The sequence below is a fragment of the Furipterus horrens genome, unplaced genomic scaffold, assembly GCF_987537825.1.
Source record: "Furipterus horrens unplaced genomic scaffold, mFurHor1.1.pri manual_scaffold_2, whole genome shotgun sequence".
NCBI classification, from domain to species: Eukaryota; Metazoa; Chordata; class Mammalia; order Chiroptera; family Furipteridae; genus Furipterus; species Furipterus horrens.
Window position 1 is genome coordinate 36994123 of NW_028327172.1, and position 23015 is coordinate 37017137.

At 43.1% G+C, this 23015-nt stretch overlaps 1 protein-coding gene across 8 annotated transcripts in view; it reads right to left on the minus strand.

The window, feature by feature from the left end:
• Positions 1-22528, minus strand: part of TEAD1 (TEA domain transcription factor 1) — a 244182-nt gene extending 221654 nt beyond the window's left edge. For 4 of the 8 annotated variants that reach the window (XM_090263976.1, XM_090263967.1, XM_090263959.1 and 1 more), the window contains exons 1-2: positions 22146-22527; positions 21384-21525 (exon numbers count right to left, since the gene is read on the minus strand). The gene's annotated coding sequence lies outside the window, so the exon portion shown is untranslated. Of the gene's footprint in view, positions 1-21383; positions 21526-22145 lie in introns of all 8 variants that reach the window. The other 4 variants (XM_090264012.1, XM_090263982.1, XM_090263996.1 and 1 more) reach the window with 3 other exon arrangements.
• Between the last annotated feature and the right edge of the window lie 487 nt (positions 22529-23015).

Here is a 23015-nt window from a genome sequence, read left to right on the forward strand (position 1 = left end):
TTCCAGTCTGCGCTGAATATCCTAAAGATGCTCCCTCAAACTAAATCCATAGTAGAGAACAGGGTGCAGGACAACAGCCCCGCCTGGCCAACCAAGCAGATGCCAGGTGCCACCACACTGAGCTAGCTGCCTTCAGTGAGTGGGGCCTCTCCAGCAAACCACAGGGTATGCTTCCCAGCAAACCGGTTGACCAGGGACCATTTGGTTTGAATCAACAAAAACCCACTCCCCCAATAACCTAAGAGGGAGAATAGGATAGGGGTCAAGGAGTCTATCAGAAGACCCCTGAATCAGGAACTGCAGCTAGCTCCAAGGGGAAATGAAGAACAGGAAATGGAAAACCATCAGGAAATGAGACTATTCCCAAGGTCTCTCATCTCCTCTGCACAACTGCTCTATTCTTTTCTCTCTGCAAAGCCATTTCACTCCATGCTTCTCTGTACCCGTGGGTCAAATATCTACTCCCCAGTTAGCTTTTCCCTGAACTACAGTGTGAGCATCAAAGACAAAGTAGGATTACTGTCTCAATCCCAAAATATTCAGGAGACAGAGTTTAACTCAGCTTGGATCAGATGTCCACCTTTGATCCACACATCAGAGAGAAGGTGGGTGAGCTGGTCTAATTACAAAGGATATCTACCTGTCCAGCACAATTACAAAAAAATAACAGTACAAATGACAGCTTAATGACCTCTGACCTTTATTAAAGCCACAAAGTTTTCCAAAGGTACCATCTTGACTTCTTATCATCACTCCAAAGAAGCACAGCTATACAGCCAGGTCTTCAAATAACAGATAAATGTCTTCTTTATAGCTTGCTTGTTGGTTGCTCGGGTCAGAGGAAAAAAGCATTTTGTTGTTATCAAATAGGAATTTATTTCTGGTTCGTCCTTTTGCCTGGAAACAAACAGAACCTGGACAATTCAGGAAAATGTCCTTGAGATCATGAATACAAGAGGGAGAGGCAGCCATGGTGCAGACACACACCACACACACAGAACTGAAGCCTTCTGAGGCAGACATATGAAAAATGATTTTCCACAGGTAGAATCTGTTCAGCATAAAGGTTAAGCAAAGCTCCTTCCTTACAAAAGCCACTGGGTTTTTCATAAAGTAGCCCAGAAGAGTCCATCAGTCGGGGTCTCTTTCACCTAGGGCAACAAACACATTCCTCACAGATCAGGGGCTGCTCTGTGTGGCTGCTAATAAGATATCTGTTACAGGAGGCTTACAAATCCATTTACATTGATTTTAATTAATGAATCAATCCCTGGCCCTGAACAACTTGGTCCAGAGATGGTAAGCGATTAAAGATTCAGTCTGTATTCCCTGCCTAAAATCTACATTAAAAAGAAGTTAATTCTCAGATCAATACAGGACAAATAAAAATAATTAGGTTTGTATCTCTCAACAACAACAAAAAATCTTTTCCAAGTTTACACAATAACTCTTCACACATTAATAAGAGGAATATATTTTCAGTGATTTCCTAACAAACTCACCTAGGGTAAGAGTTTTTTTTTTTGTTTGTTTGGTGTTATTTTTTATTTTTTTATTTTTTTTGTATAAGCCTGAAATCTGGAAAACTAGAGTCAGATATTATGACTCTCAGTCAAACATCTAAAATCAACTGAGACAAACTTTCTCAAAAGCTTATCAGAACCTTTTAGCCTAGACTGAAGTTGAACAGAGAATTACCCCAACACAAAACACGGATGACAAGTAAGAACAAAGTGGCACTCACCAGCCAGGCTGTGCTCTGAATCAACCATGCTTCATTAAAAAGCCAGGCAAACTTTTGCATTTGCTTTTATTTTATCTTTTACGAAGGCTGAAGTAGAATTTGACCTTTCTGAGCTATCCCTGACTATGAATTGGAAACAAGCTCAATTTAAAAGATACCATCAATATATGAATCTTCATCATTTCTTTTCTTTTTTTTCCCCCCCTTCTTTTTCCTGATCTTTCCACAGGGTTCGTCTACCCAGTCTATTTTTAGACTTCCAATGACTCCACATAAACCTATAGTGGAAAAAAAAGTCTGGTTTCAGTCCCATTTTCTCAAATCCCACAGTTGGCCAACACCAATTAGCACAGGTAAAGAACAAAAGAATTTGTCGATAAATGAAAACGCATCACACTCCACTTTAATTTTTTAAGATCAAAAAGGTCCATAAATGCACAAGCAAAACATAAAGCAGCAGTGAGCACCAACCCCACACAGATAAGAGACACCAACCCATGTCTGCTCCAATTTAGGAACTCAGATGCGTGGAGGCTGCTCATAAAAGAGAAGATTAAACAAAAACTGCAGCAGACGCTTTACACTGGGAGACAACCACTTCACGTTTTTTGCCTACTTTTAAAAATATTTAATAGAACAGTTAACAAATTGATTTTGTAATCAATAAGACTGGCCTGAAACGCTGCAAAAAGAATGCCGCCCCCCCGCCCCGGCCCCCGCCCCCACCAAAGACCCTGTGTATAAGGAAATAAACTGCAAGCAAAAGCAAGAGGCAGGCCAGAGCTCAGGCGGCTGGCACATGCATGTGTTCTGTGTTCTCTCCTCTCTCCTCCCTCCCTCCCTCCCTCTCTTCCTTTCTGTTTCTCAACTGGGTGAACAAAACAAAAGGAGTCGACACTTTAGCTATACATATGGACTCCAGAGCTCTCTGCCTAACGTCGGCTTGCATGCCCAGAAGTTTTAGGATGCACTGGAACACTAAAGCTCCTTGAAACACTGCCATGCGCTTGTTGGAGCATTTCAGCAGACCAAGCTTGCCACCTTCCCCGGCTGAGTCGTGCAGAGCTTTACAGCAGAACGCGGTATGCCGGGGTAGCCTGACATCAGATCAAGACCACAAATTATAACCAGTTTCAGTAAATCGACTCGAGGGCCTTTGTTCCTCAGACATACATCTTCCTACCACTTACAAATGCAGGCAGCAAAACCTAACCACCAACCGACTATAGCCAGGACTGGGAAAGGAAGTTATTGAAGCCTGGATTTCCTGCTTTTGCTTGTAGCCAAGAACTATGAGGCTTGTAGTGGTTTCAGGAACTGACTCATCTAATGATTCATGGATAAGATACTGCTTTTAATATGCTTCTGATCCGAAGACTCAAGAACTTCAAAACCAGTCTGAACCCCTGATCACTCTTATTTGCAAATGAAGAGTCACAGCAAACAGCAGGACAATGGTTAATGAAACAATGAAAACATCACACCAAGGGCAGGAAAAGTGGAATGAAAATATCACATGTGAGGCCACGAGCAAAAGCCTAATCTGTGGGTTGTGACTTGACAGTGTCCAAACTTCCCAAAAGTCGATAACAGGTGGGATAAGGTTTATTTTTAGATGTCATTCCCCTAGATGTAAAAATAGATTTAGCACAGCAATATTTTAATTCAGTAGCATCTGGGGTTGTGACTCTAAATACCCAGTATGTAAAGAAGCATGTAGCTCCAGACTTAACTGCTACAGTTGCAAACCAGGGAAGAGTTCAGGGTTAACAGACTAATGCGTAATAGATAATAAAGGACTTGCAGTGGAACTCATTCTTTTAAATCATCCTCTACAGAAGACTGCAATTTTTTATTTCCACACATCTTCAGACCATTCTTCTCTTCCCCACCCCCGAAACACACACACACACACACAACACACACACACACACACACACACACACACACAAATATGCATGCACACCCAGGACTGAAGAGCCAAGCTCTCTCATAACACAAAGTCAGGAGCTGGCACCTCTGGCTGCTCCCTGTGATGTCCCCGTGGATTCATTCATCATCAAGAAGTCCCACTAGGAGACAGTTTTCAATTCTCCCTCACCTGCTAGTCCTTGGGTTTTCCCTGCCCCACAATATAAGACATTAAGCACAGGCCCAGTATCAGGGATGGCTTTCAAAGTATTTATGGGTTTCAACACAAGCCAGTGGCACAGAGAGAAAGGGAGTAAAGAAAACAAAAATGCGGGCTGGTTGGGGGGCAGGGATGGAGGAAGCAGTAAGAACAGTTGACCAGGCAAGGCCAAAGTGCAGGAGCTGGCTGGCAGGCACTGCTAGGCTGGGCTCCTCCAACAGATTTACTGACATGACGTCAGTGGCTCCAGTCCAGCTTTTTCTTTAGTAGTTTTACCACTGCCTCCCGAAGCCTCCACTATACTAGGGAGCCACAGGACCACAGTGAAAATTCCCTTTGTGAAACCAAGTTTACCCCGAGCACAGAGGCCATCCTATGACTTACAGGCTCCTCACCCTCTCTCTGTGCCCATGGAGGAAAGGTAAGGGCATAAACTCCAACAATACTGTACTTTCCTTAAAACAGAGGAACCATTAAACGAAGCTAACTGTCTTTTTTAAAAAAAAGAAAAGGCTCAGGGGTGGGGCGGGGGCAAAATTTCACAGGCCAGGACACTAATTAGTTTCTCAGAGATGTCATGAATGATGACAATTTCAGGACTATGCACTCATTCTGTTATGAGGCTGTGTTGGCTGTACTGTGAACGCATACAGCTTTGTTTCACCACCACCAACAAAAAGTATCACTGAAGCTGAACCTCCAGGCCTGAATGGAACCTCTAAAGAAAACATTGCAGCAGATCTTTAAAATGAGTTTTTGGTAGTGGTTGTTTTTTTGGTTTTTGCCTAAGTACATATTCTGTGATGCACCAACATGGGCATAAAACAATTTACAAAAAGTAAAGACAGGAATTACTAAAAATAACTCTAATAGCAGACCTGTTAAAAAAAAATACTCATTTCAAATTTACAGGCTTTCTATAGTATACCCACAACAGCAGAACAGCTGTGTTTTGTATTAGACTCCACTGCATAAATCTGACAAAAACTACAAAGCTTTAAAATTCTTTTGGCTTATAAAAATGTATTAGTGATAAATTCTTTAAATGACTAGAAAATTAAATATATTCTATTTTAAACACTTCAGAAGAGGAAGGTATAAAACTTAACAAGTATTTATTCAAACAGATGTGTGTAAATGACCCTAACAATATCATCAAACTATAGTTTGCAGTCTGAATGGTTCAGAGAGGTAATAAGGTAAGAAATGTCTCACCTTCTGCTTATTTAAACAAGGGGTAGAACAAACATCACTAAAGTCTTCTGTGAAGCCTAAATTATCATGAGCTCTGGCCTTAGAAATGAGAGTCAAACCATGGGGAATTCTTCAATCTGGCCTTAAAGGAGAAAAGGACAAGGTGACAAGCACAGGCATGGAAGAGGCAAATGACAATCAAAGGGATCAGCATGAAACAAGTGTGTAAGGAAATTTTTTTACTATGGAACAACAAGCCAACATGATAGGTGGGATCCATTTCTGAAGGAATGGAATGGAAAAAAACAAACAAACATCAGAGACCCTAGCATCTACATTGTAGTCTTGAAATACCACTTCCTACTAAAAGGAACCAAAGCACTGGAGAAATGGTCCAGTTTAAGTCCAAGCATATATAAGAAGGAACTGGACAGCAAGTAACTATCAAGAACTGATAGGGTCTCATCATAAAGACACAGGAGTCAACTAAAGAAACTCCTATTGGCCAAAGATGGTAAAATTTGAGCATCAATAAAAAGAGTAACTACAATGGATTTAAAAGCATCCAATCATTTAAAATCTGATTGTACAGGATACTAAAAAAACACACAAGCAAACAAAAACAACCCAGAAACCTGCCTTTCCTCCATAAACTATACACCAGTACACCAGGTTAACCAAATAATTGATGAGAAAGTCTCTTTCTCTCTAAAAGGAATAACTGAAGAAGGAATTAGAGGATTTGAATATTACCAATAGATTATATAAAATAACAGATCTAGGCAGAGATCATAAATCAATAGCTACTAATATCACAAAGGATACACAGTATGGGCCTCCTGGTGGAATACTAAATACTAATTATAAAATATTCCTGTCAAAAAAAAAAAAAATTACACCTGAATCAGATCAAGCTTCTAGAGCTAAATTCCCATCTATAAGAAATACAGAGGTGAGCAGAATATGATAAAGGTGGCCATGAGGATGCAACTACAAAATCCAAATGAAGGAAACAATGAGGCTTTTTTTATAACAAATCCATCACAAGAAAGAAAAAGGAAAGGCAGGAGATCTTTAAAGAGTTTTCAGAAACATATTAACCAAATATAACTTGTTGATCTTGTTTGGAACCTGATTTGAACATACGAGCTGTAGGAAAACATTTATCAGATGACCAAGAAAATCTGAACAGTGACTAGGTATTTGATATTAAGGAATTATTATTAAAGTATTCCTATGATATTATACTTGGGTTGTTTTTTTTTTTTTTTTTTAAGAACCATAGTTTTAAAAATACGTACCAAAAATTTACAGGTGAAACAGTATAACATCTGGGAGAGGAGGAGGGGGTTTAGAAGAAACAAGAACGACCATGACTTGATGACTGTTACTAAGTGATGGTGGTCCATGAGGGCACATTACCCTCTACTGGGCTGATGTTTTCCATAATAAAAATTTTAAAAACCTAAAATAAAGTTAAAAGTAGACACTGTTCTTGTCTCCCTCCTTCACAAGGAAAGAAAGATGCTGTGGGAAGAGGTACTTGGCACTTGACCTATGGCTGCTGGGGGGTGGTAATCACAATCATAATTATATCAGCAGCTAACATTTATGAGACACGTACTTCTACACCAGGCATGTGCTAACCCTCAGTGAACCCTTGCTATAACCCATAAGGAAAGCACTACTATGTCCATTTTATAGGTACAGATACTGGGGTTCAGAAAGATTAAAGAGGTGACCCAAGGGCAAACAGACAAGTAGATGAAATGTGTGTGATTTTATAAGTTCATAAGCATAATGAGGATCAGAAAGAGTTATGTCTTTTCAAAACAGTAACAACTTTTAAGAGGGCTGGTAACTCCATAATCCAAAAGAGTCCATGCTCTCTAGTGTTAAAGAATCGAGACGTGGTGCTTTCCTGATGACCATTTTTGGTGAAACTCAGGGAACTGCAGAGGCAGTTTCTAAAATCTCCAAGTGATAAGAGCAGAGGAGAAAACACGAAAAGTAGAGGGCTTACGTGCAAGTGTGTGTGTGCACGCAAGTGTGTGTGTGTAAAACCACGATAGCAAAAGAGAAATTGTTTGAAGAAAGAAAGAGAAAAACAACAGGGCAGGAAACCCAGCAAGAGGGGAAGCTGGGAAAAAGCTTAAAACTAAACCCAAAGGAGAAAGATGGAAAAGCAAATAAATGAGCTCCTGTCAGACTAGTCGGGTCTAGTTGGGACAAACCCTAAGGATCTTGGACGGAGAACTGAAGGGCAGAGGAAGCAGGAGACTTCAGAAAGGGTTGGGGGGACCAATGGAGAAGCTCACTGTGAGCCATTTACCATATCTCATCATATTTCACTTTAAACTCACACTCAGAAAGTATTATTTTCTTCATTTTTCAGATGAGAAAATGGAAGCCCAAAGAGGTTACCCAATATCATAGCCAGTAAGCAGAACTCAGGTCTGACTTTAAAGTCACATTTTCAGACAACTTTACTAAATATATCAAGCATTAGGGAACTATACAAAGTTAGGTGAACATCAAAATGGCCAGTAGCAGAAATATCAGAAAGGCAGTGGGAAAGACTGAAAAAGGGACAAGTTCTGAGGAGGGGAATATAGGAGCAAAGTCCCAGAAACTGGCCATGAGTGGCCCCAACCCCTTTCAACACGGAGGGACTAGAACTAGGTGAACAGAAGGAAAAGACAGTATCAACCAGTTCACTCCCTTCCATTAAAACCCAACCACCAAGATGGCAAGGGTAAATAGCAATCCCATTAGGAACCCCATTTTCAAGGCCTTCAAAGTCTTCTTTCATAGGTCTAATTAGTAAGGGCTTTGAGGAAGCACAGCTAATTTCCTTCTCCCCTCCACCCCTACCACTGCCCAACACATATCACAGCACGAGACAACCCACAGCCTAACACAGAGACTAAGACACCTGGGTGGGAAGGGAGAAATTCACCCCATCTCCCAGGTTCCCTAGCACTACTACTATCAAGGAGTAAAGTCAAGGTCATCTGCCTAAACCCTACCCCCAGCATGAGGCAATTTCCATATCCAAGCCTTCAGGGCGGTAGAGGGGCCTAACTTATTCTGACAGCCTGCCAAAAGAGCACATTCCAAAGAAAAACCAGATAAACTGGTAGGTCCAGTTCCAAGCTTCAAAACCACATCAGCACCGCCCCCCCCCCCCACACACACACCCCTACTGAGCAGTTTGGATCAATCCAGCCCCCAGTAGCAGCTTTAGCCTCTCATTTTCAATGTCTAGGGTAACCAGTCTGAGAGGCACAGGATATTACTGAGTCTCCAGTCTTTGAGGGCTGAAACCAAAAGGGAAAGGTGAATGTTGCCCCTTCTTGGAAGATAAAAGACTTAGGAAAAGTCTGACTGGGTCACGCCCAGCATTTTAGGACCTTAAGGCACAAGTTCTGAAGCTAGAGTAAAACAAGCCACCAAGAACACAAAACACTGTGTTTTTTGTGCTTTTTGTACTTGTTTTGTGTTCTGTGTACTTTGCCACAGGTGCTCCAAGTGAGGGGAAGTCTACCTTTGTTTTAATGTAACAATGCCTTAAATCCATTCAAATGTCACAATAAAACCCAGGTGACTTAAGATGCAGACTTCTGTTAGCCTGGCAGCTGTGATGTCACACAGAACTAGGAAACTGGCTTCAAATTTTGGCCCTCCCACACTGGCTGTGTGACCTTGGGCAGGTTACTAAACCTCTCTGAGCTTCACTTTCTTCAACTACAAATGGAGCTCTTAGGTTTCAAAATAAAGTTAATGCTGAAGGTAGGCTTAATATAGAACCTGGCCTATCAGCCTTCCTTTCTTATCCAAAGTATCCAACAGTGGCCCAAAGATTTAGTGCCACTAAAAGAAGAGATATGGAGTGAATTCAGCAGACTTGCATCTCCACCACAAAATCTGGTTTGGGGAGGGGAGTGTGGGGTTGTGATGGGATGACTCCAATAACACAATTTTCCAAGACCTTTCTGCCTAAAGCAGTCCCGTTTTATCTCTTTAATCTGAACCTCAGCTCTAAAGCAGGCTAGAGGGGCAGGTGGCCCAGTATCATCTTCCCAGAAAGAGAAACCAAAGATTTTCAAGCAACTTGCCCAAGGTCACAGGGAAAAACCAGTATCAGGGACTGTCCAACCAAAGCCTTCCTTTCACACAGCTGGAAATGGAGGACCTAGATCCCAGCCCCTGGAGAACCCCCAAAAGCCTTCTCCCAAATGAACTGCCCCAACAAGGAAAGAGTTCTCCAAACTCTCAACAGCAAAGCCCAAACACCATTGTTTCAGCAAGACCTGAAAGACACTACAGTGGACTGAACCCCTGCCCAATTTAATGCCTAGAGTGCGGGGGCAAAAAATTTGATAAATAGTGGTGTCAAGAGACGCATCTGGAATTGAGCAATGTCATTACAATTACCTTTGGTTTTAGGCAAAGTACTAAAATTTCTGTAATTCCTAATATTCCACTCCATTTTCCCTGTCTTATGTATTCAAGGTACACCGTAGGACATCTTTACACACTCTCCTAAAGACAAGCAAGTTTGAAACCAAAGACTGTCAAGAGAAGAGCTCCGAGACCACAGGTTCAATAACATAATCAGAAATTCCCAAATTTCAGTTCCAAACCTTTCAGAATTCCACTGGGGAAAACTTCCTACATTAAACTGTGCTGGTCAAAAAGGAAATGAACCAATGCTGAATCACTCCTATGAATGATGAGAATTTTTTTTTTTAATATGTTAGGAATTGATCCTCAGAATAGCAGAGGATTCTAAACAATTTGGTTGAAACTAGAACAAGTTTATGGGACAAGTTGTTCCCTGAAATTCCCCTCTATTGTAGCTCCAGGCTCACAGCAGCTTGGGACACTCCTTCAAGAATAATACGTACTGTCATGAGCTCAACACCAGGGCACCACAAAGGCCGCCTGCCCGGATTTTCTCTCCCTTCTGCTTAATTACAGGGAGTCGGCCAGTTTCCTCAACAGTTTCCTATTAGTAGAATGACCATGTAGTTTACCATCCACAGGGACATTTTGAGAGGAAAAAGGGGTGCTAATTATTAAGGATTAGGCCAAGACAAGAAGCATAAACCAGGCCTGTTCCAGGCAAGCAGTTGCACAACCACAAAAAGCAGTAAAGGACAACCCTTTAGAAAACATAGTTGTATAAAAACTGTCACAAACAGTTATTATGAGGAAGACAGTCAGCATTTGGTGGGAGGACACAAGAACTAGAAAGACCAAGTGGAAATAAAAAAAATTTTTTAAAACAACAACAAAAAAAACAGAGCACAGCCTGAAATGTGGGGTATTAATTAACCTGACTCTTGAGTTGTTTTCCCCCACATCTTAAATCAATTTACAAATCAGATTCAGTACTTGACTCACAGCCCCATGTGCCTTCTGGGTCTCTCTTTCTCATGAACTCGTAGTTTATCCTTGATGATGTCGTTCTTGGACTGTTTACAGTATAAGCCATACAGGTGGTAAATATAGTCAACATTTATCTTTAAGGAAAGAGTCATTCATATCATTGAAATCATTCTTTATAAAGGAAAAAAATCTTGCATTTTAGACATACCTTTAGGTTCCTCACTAAAATAAATAAACTAGGAGAAATATAAACTCTTAATCACTTGACCAGCAAAACAAACATACAGTCAGTGTGAGAAGTGCGGGGGGGTATGTAGTGAGCATGACCGGCATTGTTCAGTGTGACAACTAGAATAACTTTCATTTTTTTCTATGAGATTATAATTCATCCACCATACAAAGTCACCCTTTTCAAATACAGTAAGTCCTCACTTAACACTGTCGATAGGTTTCACGACTTAAGCGAAAAGACGTATAACAAAACCAATTTTACCATAAGCTAATTGATACAAACGAGTTAATTTCCTACAGCATCTCATTAATGTTATAACAAAACAACATTGAACAAAATGACGTTTTTTGAGAACATGCCGTGTATAATTCAGCGGCTTTCAGTAGGTTCACAAGGTTGTGAATCACTATTTTAAATCAACATCTCTCCCTTCTTCAACTCTCAGGTGGCTGCCTCTAAAAACCGCTATCCCCAGCAAGTTTACGCATCCCTCAACTATTTTTAACTTAAAAACTGGGAGACCACATTAACTACCACACAGTTCTGTATACCATACCATCATTTAGAAAGAATAGGAAAAGTCAATAAAATGCAGGTGGTCCCGGGGCCCTGGCTCACACTGACACACACTGAAGTGTAGCTGGGGATCTGAGCAGAGCACAGCCAGCTTAGGACAACTGACTAAAAACATCCCTACCCATCAGCTTCCAGAAAGGATTCCACTCACCTACCCAGTAAGTACCTGGATACTAACCCAAGTAGACACCCATCTTGGATTAACAAACATGCTCTTACATATGCAAAAATACTGGATAGGGATGAGCTATCATTCACACAACAGTATTACTATTTAAATTATATTTAAGGCCCAAAGCAAAAAAAGTCTCAAGAGAGGAACAAAGACAACTCCTGAGCTTGGAGTACCTCCTGGGAGGAAACAGGATGGTCTGGGTTTTAACAGCAGTCACACTGAGGCTAGCTTTGAGCTAACCTTTACCACACCTCTTCAAAGTAGATATAAGTCATTCCCATTTTCCAGATGAGAAAACTGAGGACACAGACAAATTAAGCAGCCTGTGCTAAGCAGATACATATTAAGAAGTGCAGGAGGCCACAAAGGTAGGGAGGGGGAGGTTCCTCTCTGCCTCCTGTTCTCTCTCCCAACTGAAGCTTAAAGACCTCCAAACACAGGCAGGGAGGAACCAGGGCCCTGAGCATAGTTTCTCTATAAAGAGTTCTTTACAACCACCTTAGAGAAGAACTTTGAGCACTTAATCCCAAAATGGGAAGTATGGTTTCTAAGTAAGAAACTAAGAACAAGGCTTCCTTTTGGGTGGATGAAGGTACATCATACTATCTACTTTTTAGAAGCATTTCTATTTAATTCGTACTACCATTTGGCAAAGAATAACTTCAAATATGATATATTTACTGGTGGATTTCCTCCACTTTACTGACAGGGGAAGTGTGGTACAAAGCGATTAATGGTCCAAGACTTTATGGGATGCCCCAGCCTCTCCTGGATTTCAGTCCATTTGCCTGAGACCAGAAGTCCAGTCTTTCTAAGTAACTCTGCCTCAGGCCTGGGTGTTCCTCAAGAGTCCCTGTCTAGGCTGACCTGGCAGGAAATCCGTGAAGACCTGGCAGGCCAGATAATATTTGAATTTGTTATTTACTGAGCACTTACTAAGTGTGAAGCATATAGGAGGCATTCTACTGGGATTTCCAGATGGGGACACCAAGGCTCAGAGAGGAGGTATTTAGTCCAAGGCCACAAAGCTAGTAAGTGGCTGGGCCAGAGTCCAACTAAGGTGTGTCCAACTCTGAACCTATGGGATTTTTTTGTTTGTTTTATTGAATTTATTGGGGCAACACTGGCTTGCCAAACCATACAAGTTTAAAGTGTACAAATCAATAAAACATCATCCACGCACTGCACTGCGTGCCCCTCGTTCCAAGCAAAGTCTCTTTCCGTCCCCAGTCGCCCCTCCAGTCCCTGCCCCCCATTTGCCCACCTCTACCCCTCTAACCTACCCACCTCCCAAACCTGTGTTTTTAAACATACATGATTAGCTTCCCTTTCTCCAAACCAGAATCAGGAAACTTCCTATTCCCCACGTTAACCAGTTCCCTCCTCTCCCCCTCCCTCCCTCCCTTTTTCTTCTTTCAATTAATTGTTCACGGCCAAGTTTCAAATCTATACTAGCTCATGACTGGCAATACACCTTTATCACTACATGAAGGTTGGCTTCATTATTCTGGAGAATATATCAGGGGGGTTGTGTGTTTTTTAACAACTTAGACCCACTCTACTCCCCAAACAGCATCTGGCAAGGAAAAACAAACAAACAAACCCCTTCCCTTCAATGTCCAACTCCAACATCACTTCCTCTGAAACCCTTTCCTCAGTCCCCACCACTAGGCAACAAAGCTCCTTGGAAATGTCATGAGCACTAACCCCATTGACTTTTTTCCTTTTACTCTGAAATTATGTAAAAAAAAAAAATTCATGCTCCTAAAAATAAAAATTTAAAAAAATATTTGTTATTTATTTTTAGAGAGAGGGGAAAGAGAAAGAGGGAGAGAAACATCAATGTGTGAGAGATACATCAACTGGTTGCCTCTTGCATGCCCCCAACTGGGGACCCAAGCATGTGCCCTGCGACCTTTTGGTTCACAGGCCAGCACTCAATCCACTGAGCCACACCAGCCAGGGCAAATGTGTAAAAAATGGAATTCTCTCCCCCTTCCCAATGCACTCCCTCAAAGCAACCCCTGTCAGTAATATACAATCTCCCAGATACTCCTGGAAAGAGATGTGTACATGTTTCATCAACTCTAAGACACTGATTGGAAGATGCAGCATGTTCTTCTTTCTAAGAAATGGTGTTGCAAAACACACCATCCTAGAATGCTTCCTTATCACTTAGTAATCATATTTTATGTATATTGAAACTTTCTAATCATGTCAATCTTGTACATACATAAAGAGGAAAGTATAAGCAAAATAAACTGCAAAAAGCATTCTCAAAACAACTTCTCAGAGAGGTCAACATCCATGCTGTTTCTCACTCTGTCACCCTTGGTGACAAAGAGCATTCTGCATTCGTTCTACAGGCTTTGATGAGTGTGTGCAACCACATCCACAGGTCATGACTACAGCTTGGCCAGTCATGATTGTAGGACATGTTCAAATATGGGGGGAAGAATGCATCTTGGAACTCATGAAATATGAGATACACAATTTTCCCACCAGATTGCGATGCCTGTTTCCCTTCCTGTAAATTTTACTGGTCACCATTCACTGACCACCTTTTACTGGTTACCACATCCCTGGTTCATAGTACCACCTATAAATGTTTAAATGTCCAGGGTCCAGGAGCAGTTCTATACAAAACAGCAAGCATCTGGATTTCAAGGAACCCAAGGTGGAGAGAAGAGAGAAGAAACAAGAGAATGAAAAGCCACATATGGTTTAACAACAGCAGGTTCGTCTCTGAGATGCTGTCAGGGTCACCCTTTCTACCCGTTACTCCGCAATGTCAAGGGATACCATGTGAGGAGCTCGGAGAGCTCAGAGGACATCCTACTGCTCAGACAATAAAACCACCTCTGTACACAGACAGACAAGAATCAGTCTTTACACCCATCACCAGCAAGCCTGACATAGACATATCTGGAAACGACTGCTACGCTCCCACAGGGTGTAGCAGATGAGAGCTGTGCACGAAGTGGTTCTGCTCATTTTATTGCCTCTCAGGCATAAAAGGGTGCAACCTTATTTCTGTGCAGTTGTGTCTTTAAAACCAACCAAGAACATCTTCATGTATCCCATAAAGATTCAGTATATGTGATTGGGTACACTGCCCCACAATATAGGGGGAAGAAAAATCCCAATTCAGAGTTATAAGGGATGGCCAAATTTTGTCTGATTCAACCTAAGGATAAAAATTAAGAGTATCTAGAGCAATGGTTTCCAATCAGAGGTGGACACGACTATGGGGTCTCTTAGGAAAACAGAAACATGGTACCTCCTCCAGCCCTCCTAAATCCACAGGGGCAATGACCAGGCTGTAGAAAGCTTTGTGCTGGCTGCCATGCATGGGCTCAGGCGGGAATCCCTGGTGCGGCAGAGGATCCCTGGGGCAGGAGCAGAACAAGGCTGCCCTGGGTTCGAGTCAGAACCATCCTGAATTAACAATGTAAAAGGATCCATGTACTGTTAATTACTAACCCCAGAGTCAAAATCTGGAAAAGGTGAGGGGCCTGGAAAGGTGAGAGACAGTGCGCAGGGAGGGTGGGCTAGGAAAAAGGCAGGTGGTCTTACCCTGACTTCCCCAGTGCCTCACGCATTTCAGTGACACCAATATTTGTTGAATGAGATTCACATAGCTGATAAGCACATGGTCCTGCACGTCATCAAATTTCCACAGAGCCACCTACTGTGTGCAGAAAATCTGAGTTGGCTCTGGCAACTCAGGAAAGAATCATCACCCACCTCTGTGCTCCTCCCTCAATTCACAGTGGAAGAGATTTTAGTTTTACTTCAGCTTTACCTGATATCTGAGTAGGTGTTCTAGAAGCATTTCCCTATTTAACAATTACTACTCATTAAGGAAGCTGCTTCTTGCCTACAAATCAAAAATAACACACCCTGTGATATCCAGTTATACAGATACTAATCATTTTTCCATTTTCTGATTATGGTAAAATTCAAAGGTGAAAGAAAATTAGGGAGATATTTTTAATGCACAACAAAACTAGAAACCTTTTATCAAAATAAGAACAATATCAGCCTTATCTCTCCAATATTTAAAACAAAAGCAGGTTTTGAATTATGGGAATTTCTTGGCTCTGCCACTATGAAATGCTATCAAGTAGTTTGTTTTCTGTTTTCCTCTCAATGAAAATACCTGATGAGGTCTTCTAAGTGTCCCACATTTCAAGATGGGGCTGAGGGCTGGGGACTGAAGGTTCCCTCAGCTGATGGGGCTCTTTCCAACTCCAACCACCATTGTCTCCCAAAGGCTTTCAGATGAAAAGGCAGAGAGGGAGAAAGGGTTGAAAGAGATTCCACCAAAGGAAGCACCGCTCACAATGGTTTCAATGGTTTTGGAATCAGTGAGCCCCCATGACACCCCCAGCCACAGGGATGGGTGATCTGAAAATGAAGCATATCAAAATGCTATTGATAAGCTAAATTACCAGACAGCTTATCTGAGGCCCACATCCGCCATATGGTGCCCCAACTTCTGCCGCCTGTTGCTGCCACAACAATAGACACGCCTACCCAGAAAGCGCACCATCGGACAGAAACCCAGCAGCAGTGGCATGCAGGGAGGCTAGTGTTTACATTTTATTTTGTGCTATTAGCTTTGTGGGTCCCCCTATCCCAGTAGGGGCTTGAAACACACACACATTCAATGTCAAAAATAGGTGTTACCTGCAGACACATATGTGTGCACCTCGTGTGTGCACGTGAATGGGTATACATCAGGTGAACAGAGAGAAAACCAGATGTCAACTTCAGAACTGGAACTGCCTGGTGGGGGGAGGGTGAGCCAGGCAGGCTCTCAGCAAGGGCTGCAGGCAGACAATGCTCTTTTCTCAAAACACTTCGGCGGGCGGGCCTTGGGGAGTGGCTATTTAAAACACTTGGCTCCTTTTATTTCACCACCATGGAAGTGAATTCGGCTCTGAAGTGCCAGAGCAAATGAAGTCATTTGGTTTCCGCGGGCTCCCTTTGCATTCTAGCAGTAGAAGTGAGACCAGACGAGAGTCGGAAGGTCCAGCTGAAGTTGTTCCTTCTTCCAATTAAAATTGATTCCACAAAGGATTTGGCGCCTGGGCTTATTAACTTTTTTCTTTGAAAAGACAGTAAGGTCACAGGAAATTTAAAGGATATTGAACACTGGAATGAATGCTGTCAAAGATGACTCCGTTTAAGAAATACCATCAAGTCAAAGTGTAAAGACAACCAGATAAGGAGATCACCTTCTAAAGGCTCGGTTGGTATAAAAGATTAATGGTGACTCGTGTCAAATGAATTCATAAGATTTCTGCATTTCTTTCTATATTCTACTCTCTCTAAAAAGGTTCCTATCTTTGCAGTAATGATATCATTGATAGTAATAAAACATTCACTGTTTAGTTCACTATCTATTAGGGGAAAAACACTGGTTTTCAAAGAGAACTCAGAACATATAACGGCTGGTTATGGAAAAATGCACAAGATGCAGGTTTGGATAGGTGCAATGCACACAACAACAACAATAATAAAAACCCACGACAGGAGCTTTCCTAATATTCAGATCCAGTTAACTATCACATAAAGGCACTCATTTCATCCCTTCAAATTACCCGCACCTAAGCAGACAACATTCTTAGATAAACTTTTCAAATTTTCTAAAACATTCTCAGTTAAAAAAAAAAAAAATCTCCTTTCAAGTTAAATTGAGATTGCACTTGAACTCCATCCAAGAGCGGAGCTGAAGTGAATTATGATAATTAGAAAGCTGTGCCTATAAAAATGCAACGCAGTTCATGCATTTTTTTAAAAAGTTCATGCCAGAGAATATAAGTTCAATATGTTCTCACATAATTAACATTTCCCACCATTAGCAGCAGTTTTTCAGCTTATGTATCAGTAAATACAACAGCACTCGTCATTGTTGTATATTTCCAGTCAATAGTGTTTCAGTCACTTTACACATACATCTGAACCTGTGCGAGGCCTAAAAGCAACCAGAATTTGCCACTGGAGACGATGGTGACTTAACTTGTTCATCAATAAGCTGGCTTGTTCTTTGAAACCCATTTTCCAATAATGCTGGGCTCTGTCCCTTAAACTGAAACTGCTTATGAAATCCTAGGGCAGAGCCTTAATTAATTAGTTTTTAAACTAAGGGGGGAAAAGGCAAGAAAGCATTGCATCAGGAGAGTAAATACTGATTTTTTTAAAACTGGAGGGAGGAGAGAGGGGCTCATAGCACAGCCAGCATGGAGCCTTCCCTTGGCCTGCCACAGAAGTAGAAAAGACAGCCTCTTAGAACCAATGCCCACTCCCCCCAATCCAATCAGAAGAGAGACCAGTGGTTTCACAGTTAGCCAGAGACTCCCAGACTATGGAAACTATTTTTTAAGAATCCTCCCAACCATGCAAAAAGTCAGTGAACAAAAGAACTTAAGAGCTGAGAGTGAGCCACCCTGAAAGGAACCCCATCCTGAAAACCCACTCTTCAGGGCACCCCATTTGCTTTGACTAAAATAAAAATACATATTTTTAAATTATCTTATTTTGCACCACTACACAGCCCAAGTGCATCTGAAGAAATGGCTGAATTTCAACTGTGAGTTTAAATATAGGACAAGGTCATGGACACTTGTGATGAGTATGTTACAGATAAAGGACTCTCAATACTTAACATCTCTGAAATAAAACAACATAAAAACCCACACAAAAACACTCCAGATATTTAGATCCAAATATTCTAGCATTTCAAAAACTACCCCAGAATAGGGAAGGCCCTGAACCTCCCTAATTTCAGAAGTATTCAGTAATTGCAAAGGACAAGGGGGTCTCACTTGGTATTTGTCAAAAAGCCTAACTCTGAAACATTAAGTGCTTAGCATGAACCTGAATTATTTGATTTTATCACCTTTGTGAATATGAAAGAATAAAATACATCACTGATATTGTTCAAACATGATTAGGATCTAATTTAAATGCCACAGGGTAATCTGTGTCTTCTACAGATAAAATTTTTAAAAAGCACCATGCAGCTATAAAAGATTATTCCAGCCATCAGTCAGTCCCTGATAGCCCAGTAGCAAAGCCTAAATTTGTCAAAGGGCAAAAAGCTTACAATATATTTTTCTTACCAAGTTCAGAAGTAGGACATTAGCACTCTGCTGTTCCAGTCACTGAACTCTAAAAGGGAAGCTGTAATGCCTACATTTATCAACAGAAAGGTGGACTCTGATTTCCCTGCCATTCTACAGAGAAAGCTGGACAGCATTCTTCAGTCTTTGGAGAAAACATGCCCCAAAAGTTTTATCACTAAGCAGATCCAAACTGTAAACACAGCTTTCACTCAGCAATATTTTCTCCTTTTGCCATATCTTTACTAGGTGCCTAAAACACAAGCTTAAAAGTGTTATCTACCTACTATCTGTACATGCACATGGTCATCTTATGTACACTAGATCATACATGCAATGTAGTTATTTGCACCAACCTTTTGAGTGATAAAACACAACAATTTTCATTTGCAGGCAATATAATTATGCTCACAATTAATACATAATAACACATGAGATTAGAGAGAAGAGTAATTGCACAGATGTGCAGACTCTTGTACAACCACCGTCTATGAGACATCAATCCATTTCTGAAGCAAGAAGTCTTAAAATATTGTTAATGGCACAGCTCATTTCTTCAACACCCTATGTAACGTTTGGGATCTACATTCTCTAACTGTCCCTGTTACATACTTTTCTACTGAAAATCTGACAACAAACAGGATCTAGACACAGATGACAAACAACCACAAGTATATTCTTCCCAAATTTCCCCATTAAGAAATGCCCTTTTATACTTGCTATTCTGTATTGTCAGAGCCAGAAAAATTCAAAATTGTTTATAAATGACTGAAGCTCAAGCACCAAAAAAAACCAAAAAAACAAAAAACAGAAAACTGGTTTTCCTTATGACCTGCTTGTCCTTTTTCTAAGTAAAAGGGGATGCCAGTCCCCAAATTAAGTGTATGAATATGGAATTCTTGCTGTATAAAGCAAAAGATGGATTGAGAAGAGGGGAAGGGAGGAGAAAGCTGACTTCCCCCAGGCTGCACCACCACCCCAACTCTCCCTTATGTGTAATTAGTTTGCTGCTGCAGCGCAGACATACATTGTACCACAATGCAAGGAAGCACCTCTCCGTGAGAAATTCACTTCAATCTGGCTCGATCTAAGTTAGGCTGCCCCCACTTCCCCTTTACATTAAATTTCAAGTATATGTCATGGTGAGTCCTGGTTTATGTTTTTGGGAAAAGCAAAAAAAATCTCTAATAATCTCTCGGGCATATTCTCTGGATGGAGTTCTATTTGTTACCTTACAAAAGATCACACAGAGGAGGTCTCTAAACAAAGATTCTTTCCTATAATTTTTTACTCTCACTGTCAGTGCAAAGTGTCACACTGGTTTTGTTTCAAAGTTGTAGGGGGGAAAAAAAAGTAAAGAAAGAAAGCAAAAACGTATTCTAATAGTCCCCTAAAACTGTGGATCAAATAATACTTATCATTTAAGTAAAAATAAAATGGTCTACATTGGCACTTTTATACCATCAGCAAGAACCAGTAATGGATCCTGCTTATCAGTTCATTTTTTTATACCAACAACAAATAAAAGGATTGTAAACTCCTTTTAAAACCTGAAACCTGAGAGTTCAACACAGACTTGCACATACAAAGAAATGCTAAACAAAAATATCTGTGACCATTTATGGAAATACTGAGATTAGAAAAATAAGCCTTTCCCTGAAAAAAATTATCAACAATTCAAAACCTCACTGTTGACAAAGGTTCAACTAATCCATTTGTCTTTCCTGAGTCACTCTGTAATTAGTTCTACTATTTCCTTCTAAAGAGAAAAGATTCTTACCAAAGTTGGATCTAAGTCTGGCCCGTATAAGCATTCAGATATGACTGGGCCCAAAGATCCTATTTACAGAAGTGCACAAACCCAATTGTGAAAAGATGAAGCACTGGGCAGAGCCTGAGGTCTGTTCCCCAACCACTGCCTTGAGTACTCTAGCAGAGAAACCCCCCATGAATAAGAAAGAAGCAAGATCCATGGCAGATTGCAGAAAAGGAGCCCACTCGCTACACTGACAATGCAGGGAGATCGTGTCTTTCTGAAGGGATCTGTCTACTCAGGTAACCACCTGCAGGAACTCGGCACACCACAAATGATCAGACCACCTAAACTTCCAGAAACAATCATAGTGAAAGGTCGGGAGAAAGAAACATGTGGTTGTCCTGAACTGATAGTGTTCTACTCCTTTGCAATATCTGTAGCATTTTATTTTTTTTACACTATTTTGAAATTTGATAGGTTTTGCAGACCTTTCTGTCCTAGGACCTGGGTTTCCTCCAAGGCACTGTTTTTTAAACACGGCTTTTTTACATTACCCGCTCCTGAAACATCATCTGTCTCTAAGTTTCCAGTGCTTACTGAGGTCAATTTTCATTTCTGCAAATCACAGGCAGCCACTTTGCTTCTGAGAAGTTAACAAGCCTTCTGAGAAATGCTGGTGGCTGGTATTTCATTGTTTCACAAATATTTTTATCCAGTGATACCATTCAATTTTAAATAAATCTTTAAAAAGAAAGAATTAAAAAGCAAGGAAAATTATGATCTGGATTTTATTTCTTTCGTGGGAGGAGAAACGGGAGGTATGAGCCCTCCATTGTTTTCAACTCATTTAAAATGTTGCCTCAGTTTAAAAAAATACACATTTTTTAAAAAGGAAACTCACAGAAGTTGAACTTTCTTTAAAGCGGGCCTCTGGACTTTTGAAAACAAGTGTTGCTGCTACGAACAAAGACTAGAAGTGCACCCTGATTTTCTCCCCTCCTGGGGATCATTTCTGTTCCAATAAACAAACAAATCCCCCAGTATTTCCTACCGAAGGGAAGTTTTCCAGAGAGTCTCCTCCAGGGTTTGGTGGTAACTGCGACTCAGTCTTTTTTGGACACAATGTTTCTGCTGACTCCTGAAAATTTTCCACTTGAATGTGCAATGAAGCAGCGGCGACGGCAGCAACAGTCCTGGAGAAGCGGCAAAGACGACCGTGCCTCCTTTCATCTTTGAGAAGGAGCGAAACCCCCGCCAGCGGCACAAGTCGGCGAAGACCCTGGGCCGGCCTCGGGGGGCCTAGACAACCGGGGCGGTCCGGGAGGCTCTTGGGGGGGAGGGGGTCGGCCGGCTTCGGGCTCCCAGGCGGCTCTCCCGGCCCGCGCTTGCTCGAACTTCTGACTTCTCCAAGAAAAACGTGAAACCGGCCGGACGATGTGAGGGTATGTGCGTGTGTGTGTGTGCGCGCGTGCGGGCGGGAGAGGGGGGCGCGGGGGGCGCGGCGCGGCCGGCCGGCGCCTCCAGGGCCGCCATACGGGGCCGCCTGTTGCCGCGCGGGTTCGGCAGCGCACAGCCCAACTTGGCGTCCCGGCAACTCGCGCAGCGACGCTGGGCCGCTCACCTTGAAGGCGGCGCGGGAAGGCGGGCACCGGGGCCCGGCCCCGGACCTCCGCGTGCCCGCTCGCCCGCCCGCCGCACACAAAGCAGAGCCCGGAATGAAAGACCAGCCAGAGCGGAACGCGCCACTGGCCCCCCGCCCCGCGGCACCCCGTGCGCCCCTCGCACCCAGCAACAGCCCCGCGCGCCAACTTACCTCGCGAAGGGAGCCGCTGCAGCGCCCGGTGAGTCCAAGGCAAACTTCGGCGCCGCTTCCCCCGCCCTCAGCTGGGTGCCCGACTCCCTCCCTGGCTCCTGGTCCCCGAGCTGGGCTACCCCACCCTTACTTAGCACCGCTCCTGTCCCGGGGCCGGCTGGGCGCACTAGGCTGCTGCCCACCGCTCCGGGCAAAGGTGGACGGGGTGGGGGGGCTTCACTGCATGGCCTGTCCCCGGACGCGGCCGCCCCGGGTCCGGGCCCCGCCGCGCGGACTGACCCACAAGGTGGAAGCGAGTCTGCAAAGTGCTTGGTGGGCGCCCGCGGCGGGCGGCAGGGCCGCGGCGGCGGCTGCAGAGGCTCGGCTCGGCTCGGGCGGCGAGGCGCGGCGCGAGCGATGCTAAGAATGTTCGGAATGAGGACAGGAATGAAATGAACGCCAGGACCGAACTCGCTCTGGAGGGGTGGGGCCTCGGTGACGTCATGCGGCCGGCCGCCCGGGGCCGGAGGCGTGGCCTGCCGCTGCTGGTGACGTCATGGGGTTCGGGGCGGGTCTGTCTGGGCAGCCTGGCTGTTGGGGCGCGGGCTCCTCCCTCCGAGGGGTGTCGGGGCGGAGTCTCGCGCCCACGGAGGAGCAGGGCGCGCGCGGGAGTAGCCCTACCTCCTCCAGGCGCGGGCTCCGGGCTTTGTCCCGAGCTGGGCGGGGCGGACCGGGGGAGGGCAGCCTGGAGGAGTCTGCGTCCGCGCGGAGAACTCTGGAAGCCTGGGTTCTCTCCTCGGGCGGCGCCCAGACTGGGGCTACGCGTGCCGCGTCGGGCCTGCCTCAGTTTCCCTCCTCCGCGACGAAGAAGTTCAGGCGGCCTCAGAGAGT